General features: G+C 41.5%; 1 protein-coding gene and 1 long non-coding RNA gene across 6 annotated transcripts in view; one reads left to right on the forward strand and one right to left on the reverse strand.

The window, feature by feature from the left end:
* LOC135169049 (uncharacterized) overlaps nucleotides 1-18,764 on the forward strand; it is a 48,792-nt gene that overhangs the window by 26,046 nt on the left and 3,982 nt on the right. For 3 of the 4 annotated variants that reach the window (XM_064133736.1, XM_064133738.1, XM_064133740.1), the window contains exon 1: nucleotides 16,647-17,747. The exons of the other annotated variant lie outside the window; for it this stretch is intronic. The gene's annotated coding sequence lies outside the window, so the exon portion shown is untranslated. Of the gene's footprint in view, nucleotides 1-16,646; nucleotides 17,748-18,764 lie in introns of those variants that run through there. 4 annotated transcript variants of the gene reach the window in all.
* Nucleotides 1-18,764, reverse strand: part of LOC135169050 (uncharacterized) — a 33,879-nt gene that overhangs the window by 5,216 nt on the left and 9,899 nt on the right. Inside the window, exons 2-3 of one of the 2 annotated variants that reach the window (XR_010300155.1) lie at nucleotides 17,503-17,636; nucleotides 5,640-7,721 (exon numbers count right to left, since the gene is read on the reverse strand). This is a non-coding gene — a long non-coding RNA (uncharacterized LOC135169050). Of the gene's footprint in view, nucleotides 1-5,639; nucleotides 7,722-17,502; nucleotides 17,637-18,764 lie in introns of those variants that run through there. The other variant, XR_010300156.1, reaches the window with a different exon arrangement.

Consider the following 18,764-nt stretch of genomic DNA (forward strand, 5'->3'; position numbering starts at 1 on the left):
TAAGTGAATAACTCATCCAGACGTTGTCGTAGCCGGCACAAATTGCACGACAATACTGGCTGAGAAGCACGAACTGTTGACCCGGTGAAGAGGATGTGTGCGTTGACCAGAGGGCGAATTGTTGGGTTTGATGGCGGCATCATCAAACAACTTTATGGGCGTTAAGTGCTCACCAATGTGAACACCCGTATTGTAAATCCAATTGTCCCATGTAGCCTAGCATCAAAGTACATCAATCATCGCACTATTGCTGCACGGTTCAGTGCATCCGCCATGTTTAATGATCGAAGTAACTGGGGGGAATGAGGAAGGACGAGGGGAGGGGGGTTCATTGAATTCAAGAAAGTTGGCGAAAGAATATTGCTCTGTAGACAACGACAAACGGGGGCCAATGTGGAGCGTAGAAAACAAGCGTTAAGAGCAACTCGTTGAACATATTTATAGTCGTGGCGGACTATTAAGATAATTTATTGCGGCCATTACCGAACAAACGAGGGCATTAATCTATTCTAGCTTCATGAAGTGAAGTTCGCTATGCCGATTTTGTTGTCGGTACCCGACGAAACGAGCAGTTTTGGGGGTATAAATTGATGGATCTTGAAAGCGTTCGGTCGTTTCAGCGCATCGCGTTATTTGCTCGAATGTGCTCTTTAAAATTGAATCGTAAATTTTGATTAGAACTACGATTCTCACGTAAATGCGAGAGATTCCAGGTGTTTTTTTTTTTTTTAATAATTTGCACCAGAGATTTGATGTACTGTAAAAACTTCTGCAATCTATAGAAACACACACACCTGTGTTCCTGATATACTTTATTCGTTGTGGTGAAGTATGGAAGTAGAGATCAACATTCAGATGTATTTTTGCGGATAATTTATTTTTCGAGTAAGTAAGACGCCGGTGAAGGATATACCAGAAGGAAATAAGTAGTGGAGTGAGAGGGTAACAGCAGTGGTTCACGTTCGCCGCATTGATCAAAGCAGCAATTACTGTCATCGTAATATTACTCGGGACGTTACTCACCCGGGTGTTCAGAAGGTCTCGGGGGTTGCATGCGTCATGTCTCACCAGACGTACAGCACCTCTGGTGCGCCGGTTGAAGGGAAAAACCACTTTTTACGATTTTTTTCCCCCTTTCTTTCTCGCAGTTTGACGTTTTTATGTATTGTCGGGTGTTGCAGGCGACGGGTTGCACTGTACTCTCGCATGCAGACACGAGAAGGTTACCGGGGTGAAGTAATGATTTTTCAGAATGATATATTTGAAGTGGTTTGCAGTGTTATAAACACTCAGGCATTTATTATCTTCAATTTTCTGATGGAATTTTCAGTAAAAACAAGTTGAGGATTGTAAGCATATGACAGCGAGTATTTTTTTAATACTTTCTCCGGCATCAATAACTTGATTTTAAACTCATAAAATCAACTCTTAATAAGCTGTATAATTATCCTCCCACCTCCCAAAATGGAACGATCTCAATGTTTCCATTTGGAAGTCAAAAAATGGAAAATTAATTTGTTTTGTTACTGGTCACGTATCGGAAGATTCTTTGTCGGCTTTCCGCAGGTTGTCCCAGGTGCTGGTATAAACTACTGAGTTGACTTCGAAGAAGCGCGCGGGTGGGGCAGAGGGGAGGGACAGAAAAATAAAAAGGATGACCTAAAGAAAGAGTGAACAATAGCACGTTTCCACCATTGGGTACAAGGTTACTTGTGGTTTCACGAAAATTCCTTTGACTGAAACGTTCGAGTTACGCCTAATAACGCTGAAAGTAACTCAGAGTCAAACACGCAAAAACAGGATCAAGATTTATGACCGGACTACGCTTCTTCTCGGCCTCATTCTCTCTCTCTTTCTTTCTTGATTCTCTTTTTTCATTTCGTCTCGGTTGAATGACACCGTGCTGTGTACCAGGCTGTAGGGGGTTGAAGAAAGGTGGAGGGAATGGGACGGGTGAACTCCTCTTGGCGACGTGTTCCACGTAATTCTCCAGTGACAAGGTCAGAGTGAAATCCAATTTTTTTTCTGTCATCCGTTATTTTACACACAAGGTTAAACTTAATTCACGATCTTTCATTCCGGGTCGTTTGGTCAATTGACGGGAGATTTGTTTCTTTGAGGGTGAAAAATGTATTCAAGGGGAAGATACACAAGAAGAGAAGAAACAGCTTTTTCAATCCTGCGAGAGACCAACTGGTGTTCGAATTCTATTTTTATACGAGGCCAGCAATGATTTACACCGAGCAAGTGTTTGCTGCATTGGATTTGGTGCATCCAGCTGAGTCCGGGTGACTGCTCATGCCAGTAAATTTGTGATATACTGATGCACTGCGGGATGAATATCAACAGAAGGATTATTGACTGTCTCATGTGCTTCTTTTCGTTGGCATTAATCCGCGTCTCTATGGAATTGCATTGGAACATCGAAAAGACTGAAATTGAAAGTTAATCTTTGCAATTACTAATCCCCGAAGCCCTACCACTCCGAATCAACAATCCACTCGAAAAGATATAATTAATCAACAACAGTGAGGATAAAAAAATGAATAGAAGTATCCCTATCATCTCCCAACCCCGAAAAATGAATGAGGATGACGCGAGAAAGCTGTCGAGGTTGTATTCTCGGTCTCCAGCGGTATTCTAAATTACCTTCGATGAGTATACCCCGGGACAACAAAGCCCCATGTTTTGCTTCTTCACTCGAGCCCCATTTATCTCGCTCGATGTTCACAATGCGCCCCGGATTTGACACATCTATCAACGCACAATGCTCCGTCTCGACCCAGCCACGTTGGCCCATTCTTCACGTTTTCTGGCCCCAGCATCATGACCCCCCCCCCCCCCCCGCCGGTCTGAATGTACCTCCCATCGCCACTTCAATCTATTTTCTCCTTCCACACACCCTCGATACCATGACTGATGCCCCCTGGCATGCCAGAATTTTTTAAGTAATTGCTTCTTCTTCCTCATTCAATCATCCCCACCCTCGGGCATTTGGCACCGCAGAGGCAACTCATCAGCAATAATTCCACTCGAAAATCTTAATTAATTCCTTTTCATTCATTCGACATTGAATTTTTGGCACTCAGACATATCATCAATTGATCTGATTCATATTCTCCCACAAATCATTGCATAAAACAAGAGTCACCCAAGATTGATGATGACTTGGCCGCTGGACTGGATCATATTGTAGACTTGATGAAAGCCAACCAATTTCTGAAGATCGGTGAAGACTTTCCTCGGCGATTACAGTTGTTAAGCAAGAGGTGGATAACTAACGTCAGAATAAGAAGACAGCATTTGTATGAAACGCTGAATAAGAGACTAATGGCGAGGCGGTAATTTAGATCGCAGGAAACAGGAACACGAGGGAAAAAGCTCATGGGCACGTCTGGGAAGTGTAGCATCTATACTGATTCGATACTTGTAGAATTGATGGGGATCGAGGGGTGATGGATGATGCCATGCTTGTTCAGAAACAACTGCAGAAGACGATCGAGGGAACTACTGACCCGAGAATATAATGGTATCATGTTGATGAAATACAAATTGCAGAAACATTCCATGGAAAAAATCAGACAGTGAAAAATTTATAATATTTTGAATGGACACCTGAACACCTTAATTATAAAACAACGAAAGTATCTCAAAATTAAAGACCGGCTGTTTCTCTGTAAATAGAGAAAACGACTCGCCAATCCTTTCACGTTTCAACGATTTTACAGCCTGATAAATTTATTCAAAACCGCTTCGATCGTGGAACACCAATTTTCAGTCGTCTCCGCAGTGATTTACGTCTGCCATTTGCAGAATCCATTAAAATCTAATTGTGAAAAACCTCTTAACGACGATAAAAAAAAGGCCATGAAGACATAAAATGTTTTTCGAAGTAATGCTGAAACTGTGACTGGGTCACCGCATCGAGTGATTCAGTCATTGATGCAATACAGCCTGAGGTACCTCTCGGTAATACCAAAAGTACACCAATAGTAAATCAAGATACCTGGAATGGTTCATCGGGAGCTGTGTATTGCGACAGTTTTACGAGCCATCAATCATCGTTTATCACCCGACATATATATATATATATATATATATATATATATAAGTAACAGAGAAGGATAGACTAACGAAGACGAGTTAAATATATCTCTCAGGCATATCTCTACGGCGTATGAATGATAATGACAGTTCTACTGTAGTTCACCGTCTCTGACCTCGGCTCACTGTCAGTCCTCTTCAATTTACGACTCATTTTCTCCCCACCCAAAAGATTTTTAGTCTACACTCATTACGGTTTTGCTGTAATGAGTGAACAGATAAAAATAATGCTGTTGACTCACTCAAAGCGCTGAAAGTGATGGCAGCTAATTGCGCGCTAGGTACATTGTCGATGGCTGTAATCTCACGAGCAATGCCGAGATAATGATGAAGTGGTGGATGAAATACTCCGACTCAAGTGTCAGTCGGATTTACTCATTGTTGGCTATAACCAATTGATGGTCAACTTGATTGAGATGGTGGTACCTTCACGAGAAGAGATAGCTGACTTGGTGGATTTCGAATGAGAATTAAACAAGCCAAATTATAATTATAGAGAGCGATTCTAAAGTCTAGAAATAAACTGACACTGAATGGCAGCTCAACTATCCGATTTTTCCACTGCAATTGTCTTGTCAGGGATCTTTGGTAATTAAGAATGATCGATGGTGTGACGGTGAAAGCCAATTTATATTTGTCTGAAAACTGTGTCGTCCGAGTTGAATGCATTGATTTTAATAACTAATGTGTCTGTGACGTGAACCAGACGGTTTTCATGATGAAATAATTTCATACCATGGGGAGAAATTAGCACCGGGCTGACATTAAATTTTCAGAAATATCCGATTATTCTCGGTTCGAGTTCTCAGCTCTTTGGGTGATGGGGTTCATATTATATGGAGCAAAAGGTGATAGTATTTTTATTTTACAAGACTTCTATGAGGGAGCCGATTGTGAATTTTGGTCAGGCCATTATTAGACACTGGTCAGGATTTTATATCGGGTCTTCATAAAATACGTAATGCTTTCATTTCCAATTTCCCACCTGGAGAATGAAAATATTTTTTATCGTCTCGGTTAACGTAGACACGATGGATTCGTGCATCTGACATGCTTTTTCTGATACAATAAAAGTCCTGCAGTGGGCAATCTATTACCTTCTCAACGTCCAATACCGAGAGGGAGTCTGACTTGTCGCTCTGCACAATTTCAAGCTACCCGGCGACTCTCGCGGTGTCGGCTTCCTTTGAAAATTCGATCGTTCTCCCTTTTATTTTCCTTCTCATCAAATATATGGAGGCTCAATGGGACTACTGGAATTCTCTATTTGCTATTTAAGCCTTAGTATATAGTTATTTCCAATGCAAGTTGCTACTGGGTGGAGGTTTATGTGGTATGAGAGAAGGGGAATAATGCGTTTGCGTGTAAATACAGGTGGATTTCAATGAGGAGGAGGTGACGGTGATATTTAATGATTTCATTAACTATGAGAAGTTTTATCGGTGTTTATAAACGATGAAAATGATGATGAATATAGAAGAAAAATTTAGAGGATAATGTCGTCCAAAAATTAAGTTTGGCCTTTTTCGGGCTTTACAAAAATTGAAAATTTCAATTGACATCAATAATGAAGCATCAATGGTAAAGAAAAAAACACAATTTGTTATCCATCATTTGCCTTATTATACAATTGAAACAATTCCAACAATTTTCTCCATTACAACAATCGCGAATCCCCGGAGGCTAGAGATGTGGACTGAGGGGTGGTTAGTAAATTGGAAACGACAGGAATTCATTGGCCAGAAGGTGGATCGTAGATCTCGCGGCGCCGTTGATGTGACACACGGGGACCTCTTTCTCCCGAATCCCTTCTGCCTCTCATCCTCATCTTCAATACTTGTGCATACAACCCGTCCGTCACGTTACCGTCATTAAAGTTCTCCTCCACCGCGAGATGCCTATCTCAGTTGCCGAGACAGCCTGATCTGGAATCACGCATACGAGACTGGGATATGTCTGGGTGTTAGTTGCTATGTGGCTCCAGGGTCAAGGCTTCGACAGCCTTCCATCCATTGCCAATCGATCAGCGTCTCGTTGCCGCTTTGCAGTTCGCCGTTTCGCCTGTTTCTCTCTGCCCTGCCTTCTGTTTCTATCTCTCTCGCTCTCTTTCTCTCTCTCTCTCTCTTGATTCTTGATCATCTTTTAAAGAGGGAAGACCCATCTCCTCCGAGAGGATACGATTGTCGGCAGGAGTATCAAAGGTTCGTGTTCGACCAGCTACCAGCGTAATTAACAGCGAGACGAATCCAACTGCTACTGAATTCATTCCCGTCTGGTCATTTGGTGGATTGGATTGAAATAAATAATTATCTACGATTTTGAAGGTGATTCTCTCCATGGTTCTGTATTTTTCATTCCTCTTCAGCTCTTCTATCTCCGAATTATCTTTACAAAAACTAGCGCCTGAGATTAAGACATTGAAACGTGAATTCTAAACATTCTGGACGCCTTAATCGAACATATGTCAACCAAAACTTGTCATGTGCCATTTAATTTTCAAATACTTTATTCTTTTTTTCTGAATTCAAGGAATTTTTTCAATGGGAATTCAATATTTTTTATTTTTCCTAGTAATATCGTTTTTACTATACACTGAATACATTACGAAACCTTAAATTTATCATGGCCTCTGCAACCCTGCACCCCCGCTCCAACTTTACCCAGAAAAGATTCCAAGATATTCCATAAATGTTAAATCCATAAGAGTGTACTTAAACTTGAAAGAGTCCTGTCTGCGGGCTCCGACGACGGGAAAGAGCACACGTATAACCGTCGGGATGCCATCAATCCTGGGTACAAGACGTAGACGAACAGCTATGGTCCACAGCAAAAGCGGCCGCGCTTTCGGTTATCTTGCTCTTGCACACATGTACCCTGAATACACTCTTCTACACGTCGCTTCTTGTCTCTCCTTGTCTAAAATGTCTCGCCAAGAAGAGGCGTCCAAGTGGACGAGTGCTGTAGTTGGATTCGAACGCTGAGGGCCCTGGCATGTACAGAGCTACAACTGTTGGGGTATATATAAAATTCCTGGGGACACATTGAAAGGCGCTACTCCGAGAGCCAACGGCAGACGTATATCTCCCGTTGTTGGATGGGTTTCTCTGGAGAGCCTCCACCTGGATCATGTTAGGAGACATCAAAGCATCCGACATGATCAGGGTATCTCTTCAATGCTGATTAATAGTCAGCCGATAGCTAATGGCCAGACAACGAATTATGGAGATGACCTTCATCCTGCAGTGGCGGTTTCGCCTAATAAAATACCATAAATTAGGCAATTCATCATCTAAAGCTACGATTGTTGGGACAAGTTAAATCCCTCAACCTTACCAGCAGAACTATAAGGTAATAAGTTGGACTTCTCTCCTCGTCTTACCCTGAGAGTCACCCTGACGTCTTTACGATGTGAATCCATCTCTATAAAACTGTCCCCACCTCACCATGGCTGCAACCCCTTCTGTTGCCATCCCAGAATTTACTTATACTATCGTGTAGTCGTTGGCTCTCCTTTCACAGGGGCTGTAAGATACAATGCCGCTGCCGGAAGTCCCAGTCTAGTTTACCCAGTGCAAAAGCCACTTGAATCCCAGCGATGGATAAATACATAACCGTATCTTGTCTCAAAAGCAACACACCACCATGTGAAACAGGGTGAAAAAAAAAAGAGGGGAAAATTAATGAGACAAGTTTTTGCATTTTCTTGCGTCCAAGAGAAAGATTTAAAAGTTAAAATCGTAAGAGGAATAAATTCACAAGGTTGTGCACAATAATTAAAGAGTAAGGATTCACAGCAGGTAAAACGATGTTGGGATTTATACAACGCAAAAATCCATGGGTTCTTTGAGCGTGATACGAATCATTACCGAGCGCTGGTTTTCCGTAAATGGTTGAAGAATTCTGCTAATCGATTCGAAACACGATGTGGAACGCGGGTGTGTACGGTTAAGCACGTTTTACCCATCCGAGGCATCAGTAGCTTATGTCAAAAAGAAAAGAATAAGACGATAAAACCAGTAGTTGGAAAAATAAAACTCGAATGATTAAAAAAAAGGAGGAATACTCTCTTGGTAAACGTAAGAAATCAGCTGTCTTGTGTTTTTAAAAAAGTCATTGGAGTGAGGCTCTCGCACGTGAGCATGCGCTGTTGAGTCGGCAACGACGCATGGTACTTGGATATGTTGGCCTCTCCGTGTGCACGCCATCTTGCGCCGAAGAGTTACTTACATTAGTCCAACCCACGGAGGGCAGCGTTGGCTCCGCCTCCAGTCTCTTGGTGGGGTTTTTAAATGGGACCCGAAATCAACTTCACTTTTGATTAAGGAGCCATGGAGAACCACAGTTAACACATCTGAGATATTATTCCGCTGTCCATAAATGCAAAATCTTTTGAGTGTAGTGGCTAGCTCACTAGCTAGCTAGAACAAGACGTCTATTGGCACTGCATTATAATTTAAAAAATCATCTAGCAGCCTTTTCACAGATCGTAAATAATTGGATTTGAAGAGAGCCCCTCAAGAGTTATATAGGAAACAGCCACCATCTTTATTACCCCAGAGAGTACTAACCATAAAGGAATCACAAGTACCCAGAGTGCATTTAACATCAACGTTTGAGCGTTTCCAGAGACACCAGCCCCTGCGCTGGAGTACATGTTACCAAGCCACTGTAGACTGTAGCTAACAACAAACACCGGTGTCTGTATCACCAGTTAGGCGACAGCTAGCTCAAGACCAAGATCAAGAAGTTGTCGTCAATGAGCTAGGAACGAGCGGTGCCGAAGCGCCTTCAATACATAACCAAGCCCGATACTCGAAACAACGAAGAATGGAGAATCACCAACTGAGAGTTATAGCAAGATGGAGTGGTGGAAAGAGAAGGGCATAAAATGACGATGGCCCCAGGCATAGTTTGTCTTTATAACGTCTGCTCGACTGCGGCGCACTTCAAACGAGCCGCTGATGGCTCAAAGTGCCTGGCTGGGATATAAATCCATAAAGAGAGGTAGAGGGCCCACAACCATTTCGTATACGATTCACTGGGGCTCGTTCTCTCACACTCTTGTACACTATTAAATCCCATCTGTCTGTCTCAGTTGATCAGCATGGCTGTGAGGGCTATAATCTTGATGGGGCTTTTTCGGTGTTGGCTTCTATTAGCACAGCCATTAGACATCACAATTCATTTTTACGTTTTTAAAAACCTCAGTTAATTTGTACATTATGGATGATGGTTGTTAACTATTCTTCGGTTTTTTATTACACATAATTTAACCGGATAAAATTAATTAGCCAACGTTTTGATTGTAGGATGAGAAAACCATTACTTCTTCTTACTAACTCATTTCTCATCCGATGTCTTCGACGTTTGGTGTGAGTGGTGTAATGCCGAGAGGTGGAACACAGAGAGACAGAGGGGAACCATTATTCAAAGGTCTTCTCTTTTGGCCATAGGGCACGAGGCAGTTTTGTAGCGGAAGACATTGGACAAATGGGATTGTTCCGTGGACAGGCAGGTTATCTCGGTCAGTCGTCGAGTGGCCACCCCAGTAAATCACTCTGGGGAATTCTCTCTCTCTCTCTCTCTCTCTCTCGCTTACACATACTGAATTCCTATAGCCAGGGCAACCCCTGAGCTTTACAGTAACCGTGTGCCACCACCATCGCGATAACACAACTTGTGAAACCCTTCCATGGCCTTTCCCGGCTGTATTTCAAGGAAAAATCCTGAAGCCCTACTTTTTATACGTCTCCTTTGTTCAGACACGTGAGGATATTGTGACGGGGATGAGGAGAAGTGACATTTATGGGTTGATGGTTATCACCCAAAATGACTGGACGATATTATTACCAACCGTGACTTTTCAATCTACCTCAATCACCTTCACTCTCTAATTCCTCAATGTTCGATATTTTTTTCGTTTGAACGTATCAGGCAGAAAATGGATGGAGTCTGGCTGATCGATCGCAGTCATTTGTCATTTTGACAAGCCAACTCCATTGAACATCTTGCCACCCACTGGCCCATATCACCATCGTATCGGTCATCGTGAGGGTGTATCTTCAGAGCGCTTCATCCAGAAGGCTCATACATTCACCAAAACACGTTGATCGATAGTTTCACCAGGTTCATCTCATTTTTCTACATCGGAACACAACTCGGAACTTCAATGTTTCATGATTATGGATACATATCAATTAACGTCCAGTGATAGCCACAAAGGAGCCAAGAAACACAGCTGAGACTCTCTACGGAGGGGTTTCAGGGGTGGGTAACTCACCGAGTGCCAGGGCCAAAGTGAATAAAGTCCTCCGATGAAAAGGTGAAATGAAAAAAATAATTGTGATAAAATGTGAAATACTAGTTAGTGCACCACCAGTCACTGAGGGGTGAAAAGTCGAGGTGTAGTTATTATATGAACTGAAAAGTCTCGCTGGATAAAATAGTAAAGAGGTGACAAAGGACGATGTTTCTGGCGGAAAAAGGACTGGTTTACCACGAGAGATGGTGGAAAGCACTGTACCTGTCCTTTTCCACTTTCTATTTTCATTTTTTTCTCCTCGTACCATCGTACCCAGCATGCCCCACTCTTTGTGCCAACACCACTGGTGGATTTCCGTCAATTATTTGTCTTTGTCTGGTGGATGTGGTGAATTGCTGTCTTTCTCGGTATACTCCACTGGTTGGTATTATTCTCTACTGGCAATAGTTGGAAAATCCAAAGTGAATGTTTTTCGCTCAACAATAGAAACTATTTGATCGGTTTTGAGCGGTCTTTATCGAAAGTTAAATAAACTTTGTAGGATGGTACTGTTGATTGCAAGACACATTCGGAACCCCTTTTGCTGTGGTCCTTTCCTCGGAAGGCTGATACTCAAAGGGGGATGATCACGATTGGATCATTGAAGGATGATTGAATCTCTCGGGGAGAGGAAGTGGATTATGGGTAAGGAAAGAAGTAATGGGCTGGTCAATTGAAATGCATAAGGGCGAATGACTGGTAATTTGTACGTATATGGTATAGACAAGGGGATAAACGAGCTGTGAATCCGTAATCGGTGAGTGGTGGGGCTTTGCTTGCTGGCGACCGTGTGACTTTCGGGAGATAATTGGGGAGTGGTTGGTCCAGTTAATGGCATTCGTAATTGTTAATCATTTAGAGGCGGTGGTTTCAACGGTTATTATATTTAATGCCTGAAAGTGCTTCAGTATGGAATAACTCATCAACATGATATTTTATATATTTCACATGATAACTCATCTTCCGATTGATAATCTCGGTAACGACTAATACGAAATAAAACAATAGAGCCTCAACCACTATCTCCACCATCCTCCATCAAACCCGATCGAGGCATTTACCGTGCTCCTTTACTAGCCGAGGGACAAAGTGAACGAAACTCACGTTCGACTGCGGCCATTCGTCTTCTCCATCCCCCGAAGATCGCTGAGGGATCCAAATGGGGATAATACATATACCACCACTGAAAAATCTTACCCCCATATACCCACTGCTTCAACACGTAGACACCCCCTGAAGATTGCAGAGCAGAGGAGTCCCTCCATGCATTTTGGTGGTGGAGCAAGACGAATAATGGATGACATACACTATCATTTTTTTTCTCATCTCCATCCGTAACATTCGCATATTCACGGATGAATTGATTGAAGTAATAAAATACAGGAGAAAAATAGGTATTGAAAAAGAGCTGGAGAAATATTTTTTCCCATTTTCTTGTTCTAACTGAACGAGTCCACGTGTACATGAACCAATCGGTATCGATATCGTCAGGGCATGGCTAGGATTCGTGATATATATCCTTGGATTGGCTTTCCCCCAGTAGTGGATAGTCTACATCAAGCTCCAACGATAGTCATCCAAGTGGTAGTGGGTGGGTGGAGAGAAAGGGGGTGCCACCTTGATAAACGAGGCCATAAATAACGGTAACGTCTCCACCGAAAACTCGAGCGGATAAATGTATCTTCAAGGCAATGCAACTCTCCCGTATATACGGACTCGACGGAATGAGGTGAACGGGAAAAAATACTGCGAAAGACAGGCCATTTGAGTGTCGTGGAAGGAAGTGGGGTAAAAATGTCCAAAGTGGTAATTTATGGTGGTATTGAAATATTTATGATCAGTCATAAAGTTCAAACCACACCCCAATTTTCATGCATTACACTTTTCCATTTCAAATTTTTTTCATGTTACCGAAGTTCTACGGTGAATTGGTGATAGAAAATTTCAACATTTGCGTTTATTGACCTCCAATTTACCCCTCCATATGTACTGAATGATTTACACAAATGTCGCAGAGGTGGATATGTCCAGAAAATTGTAGCTCCTATATGCAATGTCATTGATCTGCTAGTGGTTATAACCGAGACGATGAAATTGAATGCCACAAAAGAAAAAAGAGTTATGGCGCCAGCTGGGGCTTGCCCGAGGTGCTTAGCTATAAAATAAAAGGGAGAAGGGGTTGGTTGACGTGAGATAGACTAGGCTCGTGAACAGTTTCTCTAAAAATAGAGAGAAAAAAATCGTCCCTGTGGCGCTTATTCTCGGGATATAATATGATTCGCATTGGTAACGAGGGGAGATTATACTTCGAGCTTATACCGGTATATCAGATAGGTTTGGGCTGATTGTTCAGTGTTGTTAATTAGGATAGATCGAGCCGCACACCTTCGGGCAATTTTCGCGAAAGCAAGTGGGCGACAGAGAGAGAGAGAGAGAGAGAGAAGGAAAGACAGAGAGAAAAAAAGAAACCCTCTTTCCAAGAATATTGACTACAGATACTCCTATAACATGAGATAACTTTTTTTTTGGATGAATTGAATTTCTTTGGCTTAATGAATTTATTTGCGTACTTGATCGTACTCAAACTTAACTGAAATTGTTTCGGACATGTCTATAATCTTCTTTTGAGCCGAATTTGTGGGTCAAGGTTGTTTCTGGCGAATAGTCATAAAGACTATTTTGACAGACCCTGCCCCCTAGTCATACTATTAAGTCAACTAGTGCCTTCAATGTATCATCCCCTCAAATCCCTCCACCGCCAACAAACTTGATTTCCTCAATAACCTATTCGTTTCTCACGTAGAAATAGAGGGGCAATCTGGCGAGTCGTAAAACGTGTCGGGATGTCCAACAAACACCTACTCATTAGCCAGCAGGTATAGCAGTGGTGCCCTCCTCCCCCCTCCCGATGAAAAGAGCGAACGGAATCCCTCGAGGGAGGTAGGATTACACAGGCGCGCATTAACTCGGTCTCGGTAAGTTATGGTCCCAGGAAGAGTATAATTCACCCGTGGCCAAGAAAGTGTGTTCTACCCCACCTCAAACCCACCTTCTCTGTCTTTATTTCTTTTAGCCAGTTTCCATATTCTTTTTTTCCCTTTCTCCCTCACTCTTGCTCTTTCTCTTCATTTAAAAGCAGCTCTCCTCCTCTCCACTATAATTTTACCGAGTCTTTTTTCGGTATATCGCCGGGCCGTAGCTACCTCGTTAGTTTATCGCTTCGGTTTTACCAACCCAAACCCCCTGGGTTAAACACCGTATATGTGCCTAATTGAAAGTCACTCGGTTATAGTTTCTTCTTCAATTTTGATTTTTAATTCACCAAACTTCATGAATTTATCTCAGTTGTACGAAATGAGTAAGTCCTCTTGAATTATGAGTATATGTGGCTTTCAACTGATTATCAATCAAAGTAATAAAAAATATATTGTCTGATGTTATCTGTCAAAAAATATCAGACAATATATTACAGTGAGAAACATGAATTTTGATCGCCTTCTGTCTCGGCTATTCCATTTACTCTGGCGAGAGGCTGGTATAGAGAGAAGATATCTTCTACATGTATGGGAACAGTCGTGATGTTGGATCAACAGTTAGGTGCAGAGGAAGCTGTGCGATAGACATCTAAAGTATGGATTCGCAGTGCACAGCTGTCTAACTAATTGGCTACTGAATTAGTAGACGACACGAAGCAATGTTTAAAGTGTATCACCTAACTCGCGTAATACCATTCACTCCATAAAACACGTGAACTTTCATATATTTTTTTGTTGAGAATGGTATTGCCGTCGGGGGATGACATAAGCAAAGGATTCGTCGCCTCTTATGGATGTGCAGAGGGGGATTTTTCAGAATGATCTACTGTGGTATGGCGATAACAGTGCCACTAAAAGGCTTAACGAGTATCTTCGCAGAGGGCACGAATCACCACGGGGGTGGGGGATTAAACAGGACGTGGCTTATCTTGTCACGAAAAATCTGCTTGAGGCTCCTCTCTCTGCTGACTCGAATTTATCTTTTGTATGAGGTTTATTTTTGTTAATTTCGGGTGCTGGGCCAAGTTTGTTGGTCTTTAGCGCACATCGAGCGTAGTTGGAAGATTTTTTTTATCAGTTAATGCAATGTAATGAAATTTTGTTCAAACAGAAAGACTGCCTGATTTATTGATAAGAGGGAGAGTAAAAATTTCATATACATTATTATTCCTCATCGAAAATTTCAAAATTTTCCCCTCTATATTTAAGAAGGGTTTCTCCAATAGCATAGGATAACGGGAAAAAAACCGATTAAATGAAAAAGCACATCTCCCGCCTCGATATGTTTTTATTCAATCGAGTCCCCTCAAGTCATCGCAATGAATCAAACAACATCCCCAGCATAACGAGCAAGCCAGTAACTCAAATCCTCCTCACAGGTTTGTCTCTCACTTAATCATAATATTCGATTGGTTGCTCTGCCCAGTATTGTTCAACAAACACCCCGGCAATTGCAATGAAACAAGGGACAAATGCATTTGTGGATATCGCCTGCAGATATGAATTGAAATTGGCATTGCACACGGTGTACGGGTTTAATAACACCCTGACTCGGCTTGTCTCCTTCGAGCGGCAATTAGCTCAACGACGACTCCATCGTGTGTTGGATTATAAACCAGGGTGTATCCAATGCGCATTTACTTCATCAAGAGATGATTAAGCATCGCTGCGACGTGTTTATTCAGTTAATTCTAACGCTCTTGAGATTATACAAATACAAACTTGCGCTAACGACGTATTTCATTTTCCATCAATCAGTCAACGAACGACAGAGTTTATCTATTCCCGTAATCAGTCGGGCTGATGGGGTGTATGAATGTAAATGTTAATTGGATTTGAATTTATACCTGGAAATTTTTCCTATTTCATCGTATTTTTTCTCTGGGTATTTTACGATGATTTATGCGACTGGTGATTAATTCTTTTTCACGAAATTTATTCAGCATCTGGAATGATTGTCTTTCATGCTTGAGGATTTTGACTATTCGGGGTAGTTGGCGTTGAATTATTACCATATTCAATCCATCATATATTTATTCCTGTTTCTCCCGGCCTTTTTACGCGGTGGAAAAAAGGTGAATATATTTTTACCGGGTCTCTGTCATCCTATCGCTCTTCGAGTCGTTATATTATTGATCTATCGATATATATATATATATATATATTTATGATTCGGTGTGTCAGAGGATTTTATAAATCGGTGAACGATAGCTGAAACACGTCGACTGACGCAGAATAAAAATCTATGGTGTAGATGAATCAGATGAACATCATAATTGATAACAAAAATAAAATCACCATAACATAACTGGCAACCACTGATGTGCTGCTCTATACCCACCTGCGCGTCAATTTTCCTGCCTCTATATCCACGTTATAAATCCAACAGATAATGACGGCATGTTTATGCTCTTCATTTGTATGCTAGGCAAAGAGGTTCTGGGTTTGAGACGGGCCTCGACGGGCCGACTGGTTATGTGGGACTGCGCGTTCGTTCCAACGTTTCACCATCCGTCTTTCCCGCTCTCTCTCCCTCTCTCTCTCTCTTTTGCATTTTGCCAGTGGCGTATTCACCACTACAACCCTATCAAGGCACCATAGCATTTCAACCTGACTAAATTTATGTGTATCCCCTTGTACACCGTGAATTGGGTAAAGCGTTGTACGCACGTGGAAGTACATCGACATTGAAGGGACGCCATTATGCGGGCATGTGTACGTCACTGAGGGATTTTCTTAAAATAATGCCATTTAGAATCGAGACCCGTGGAGTCGATTATGTATCTGCGATGGACGTATTACCATTATGTACGACTTCCGTGACATAGACCAGCGCCAATGTTCAGGCATTCATCGTGTTTCATGCGGAACAATGATGGTAGGGAAACCAGGGGACCAATGTTTAACGACACTACGTGTTGGTTGTACAACGATAAACGACGCCACGACTATTTGAAATTTGATGGCTTTCGTGTGGGCATCAATCCTTTGTCTGATTGAATTGTATTATCATATATGATAGGGTATTTGAATTTTAAATTCAGTGGAATGATTTTTTTTTTCTTTCAAATAATTGACACGTACCGTTGAACTCTTCGGGAATATTTTACGCTTCATCACATTGAATTCCCATTCAATTCTCCTTTTTTTCTCCCTCACTGTTTGATGGTATGCCGATTTTCAACTATATTGTACAATTATAAATACTGAAATTCCCCTGAACCGAGCCACACGATTATTAAATCAAGAAGCTACCCCCCTCAGCTACATTTGATGCAAATTACTACCGATCTGCCCGTGTACACGCAGCGGTTCTCCTCGCGAGAACTTGTAATCAATTAATAACGAAGCATTTATAAAATCAACCCCATCCATGGGCGTCGTTGATCTTCCATTTGTCATAAATAATCGTCAATTACACCCGGCCCCTCTGCCATAAAAACTAAACGTCAATAAATGAATAAATAAAAACATAAAACCAGTCATGTGAGAGAGTAAATTCCTCCTGAAACGATCCAAGCCATTACACAAATTACATGCAGATCGTTTTATTTACGGTAATAGTGTGTCGATTACACGACATTATGCGTATACAGAATGTCAACGTAACGGCGTATGTCCCCCCACTCCCAACACTCGCCTATATTTTTCTTATCAAGCATACACATTTTTTTTTCTCTCACGATAATTCAACTAACAGCACCACTTATAATATCCGAGTAACTATCGCGAGGTAAGTATATCTGGACTTGGAAATACGTATGTCAAGTATATATTAACGTCCTAACGGCCGCAAATTACCGACAATTACCGCTTTTACTCTTGAGATAAAACCCGACTGAGACTCGTTGATCCACTTTGCCAGTACATGCTGGAGTTATTAATTTCTCAAAAGTCAAGACGTAGATTGCAAACGATTATCTCTTCATGGTTACCTTCGCATGATTGAGAAAAGTAAAATATGAGGTTATGGTTGATGTTTTATGGAAAAAAAAATTGCTGCCCGAGATCATTATCGTGATTGACAGTCTAAAAACATTCATACAGCGTATAAATACTCACTCAGTGACAGACAGCCAGTGAAAAACAACATTTGATGGCGCGTCATTTGATTACAGCAATCTATTTCTCCTCTGGGGCAGAAGGTTAAGGTAGCGAGAAATACGATTGCTGTCATAAATCATCAATCATCGGATCTGGAACGTTAATACGATAGTTAATCCAATGCACAGATGATAACATCGGATAAGTTATGTCAATGTAGTGGGGCTTGATTCTGTTTCGGAGAATTTCATTAAATTTCATTGGTAAGTATGGAAAAAAATGCACAAATTTCACCATTACAATCGCAATCTCAATCTTCCCAATTGTTACATGCTCGACAACGCCCATCAGTCGCCGATTTGCAACGGGAAATCGATAAATTAGTAATAATATTTTTTCACCTCCAATAATTAACAATAATAAGTCACTATGCCCCTGATTTCTCGCCCCTACCATTTTAATCAAAGCCTACGTTTTAATTCATGAACCGTTCACCAAGCCGTAACGCAAAGGCGTGACGACTCGAGGGGGGCCACACACCCCACACCCACCCCCACCCCTCTTTAAGGCCAAATTCAACAAGAGGTATATGTAATAGTCATTTCACGGTGAATGAGAATATGTTGTTGCACGGTTTCGATACAAGTAAATTACTCTTCGGGATTTCAAAAGCGGGAAACTTTGGGGTCGCCAGTGTGACAATGGTGGCGGCAAACGGAGGGGGGCGGTGGACTTTTGCACTGCGTCGATTGAGTAGATTGAGAAAAATTTATTTCCAAAATAATCCATCAGCCACGGAGTATCGAAGAGTGAAGCGCATAATATGATGGTACAGTAAAAATCAATCTCTTTTGTCATCTCGTCGAATGGAAAATTTCATACTGATCTGATGATTAGTTGCCCGCCGCGGGATATCATGTTTGCGCAGGGTGAAACATATATTATAATATATAATGAAAAATAATGTCTTCGTGCAATTGTCAGGATGATTTATATCGTTTGATTTTCATTTGTCATTTTTTTTCCTCATCGAATGATAATCTTTCCTCGTATGGGAGAAAAAAATGGTCTTGAAAAAGCGGAAAGATGGCCTCTCAAGCGTGGATTGTACATCACAATTAACGTCCCATTTTTCTTCATTTCGAAATATCAAGTGGTTAGACTTAATTGAGAGGAATTCATCGAGTCGTGGAATTAATGACTAGCATAAATTTTTTATCCACCAGTTGGATTGATTAATCGCTGATAAATAATTCATGTTAAGATTTTCTACGATCACC

The sequence above is a fragment of the Diachasmimorpha longicaudata genome, chromosome 14 (assembly GCF_034640455.1).
Source record: "Diachasmimorpha longicaudata isolate KC_UGA_2023 chromosome 14, iyDiaLong2, whole genome shotgun sequence".
NCBI classification, from domain to species: domain Eukaryota; kingdom Metazoa; phylum Arthropoda; class Insecta; order Hymenoptera; family Braconidae; genus Diachasmimorpha; species Diachasmimorpha longicaudata.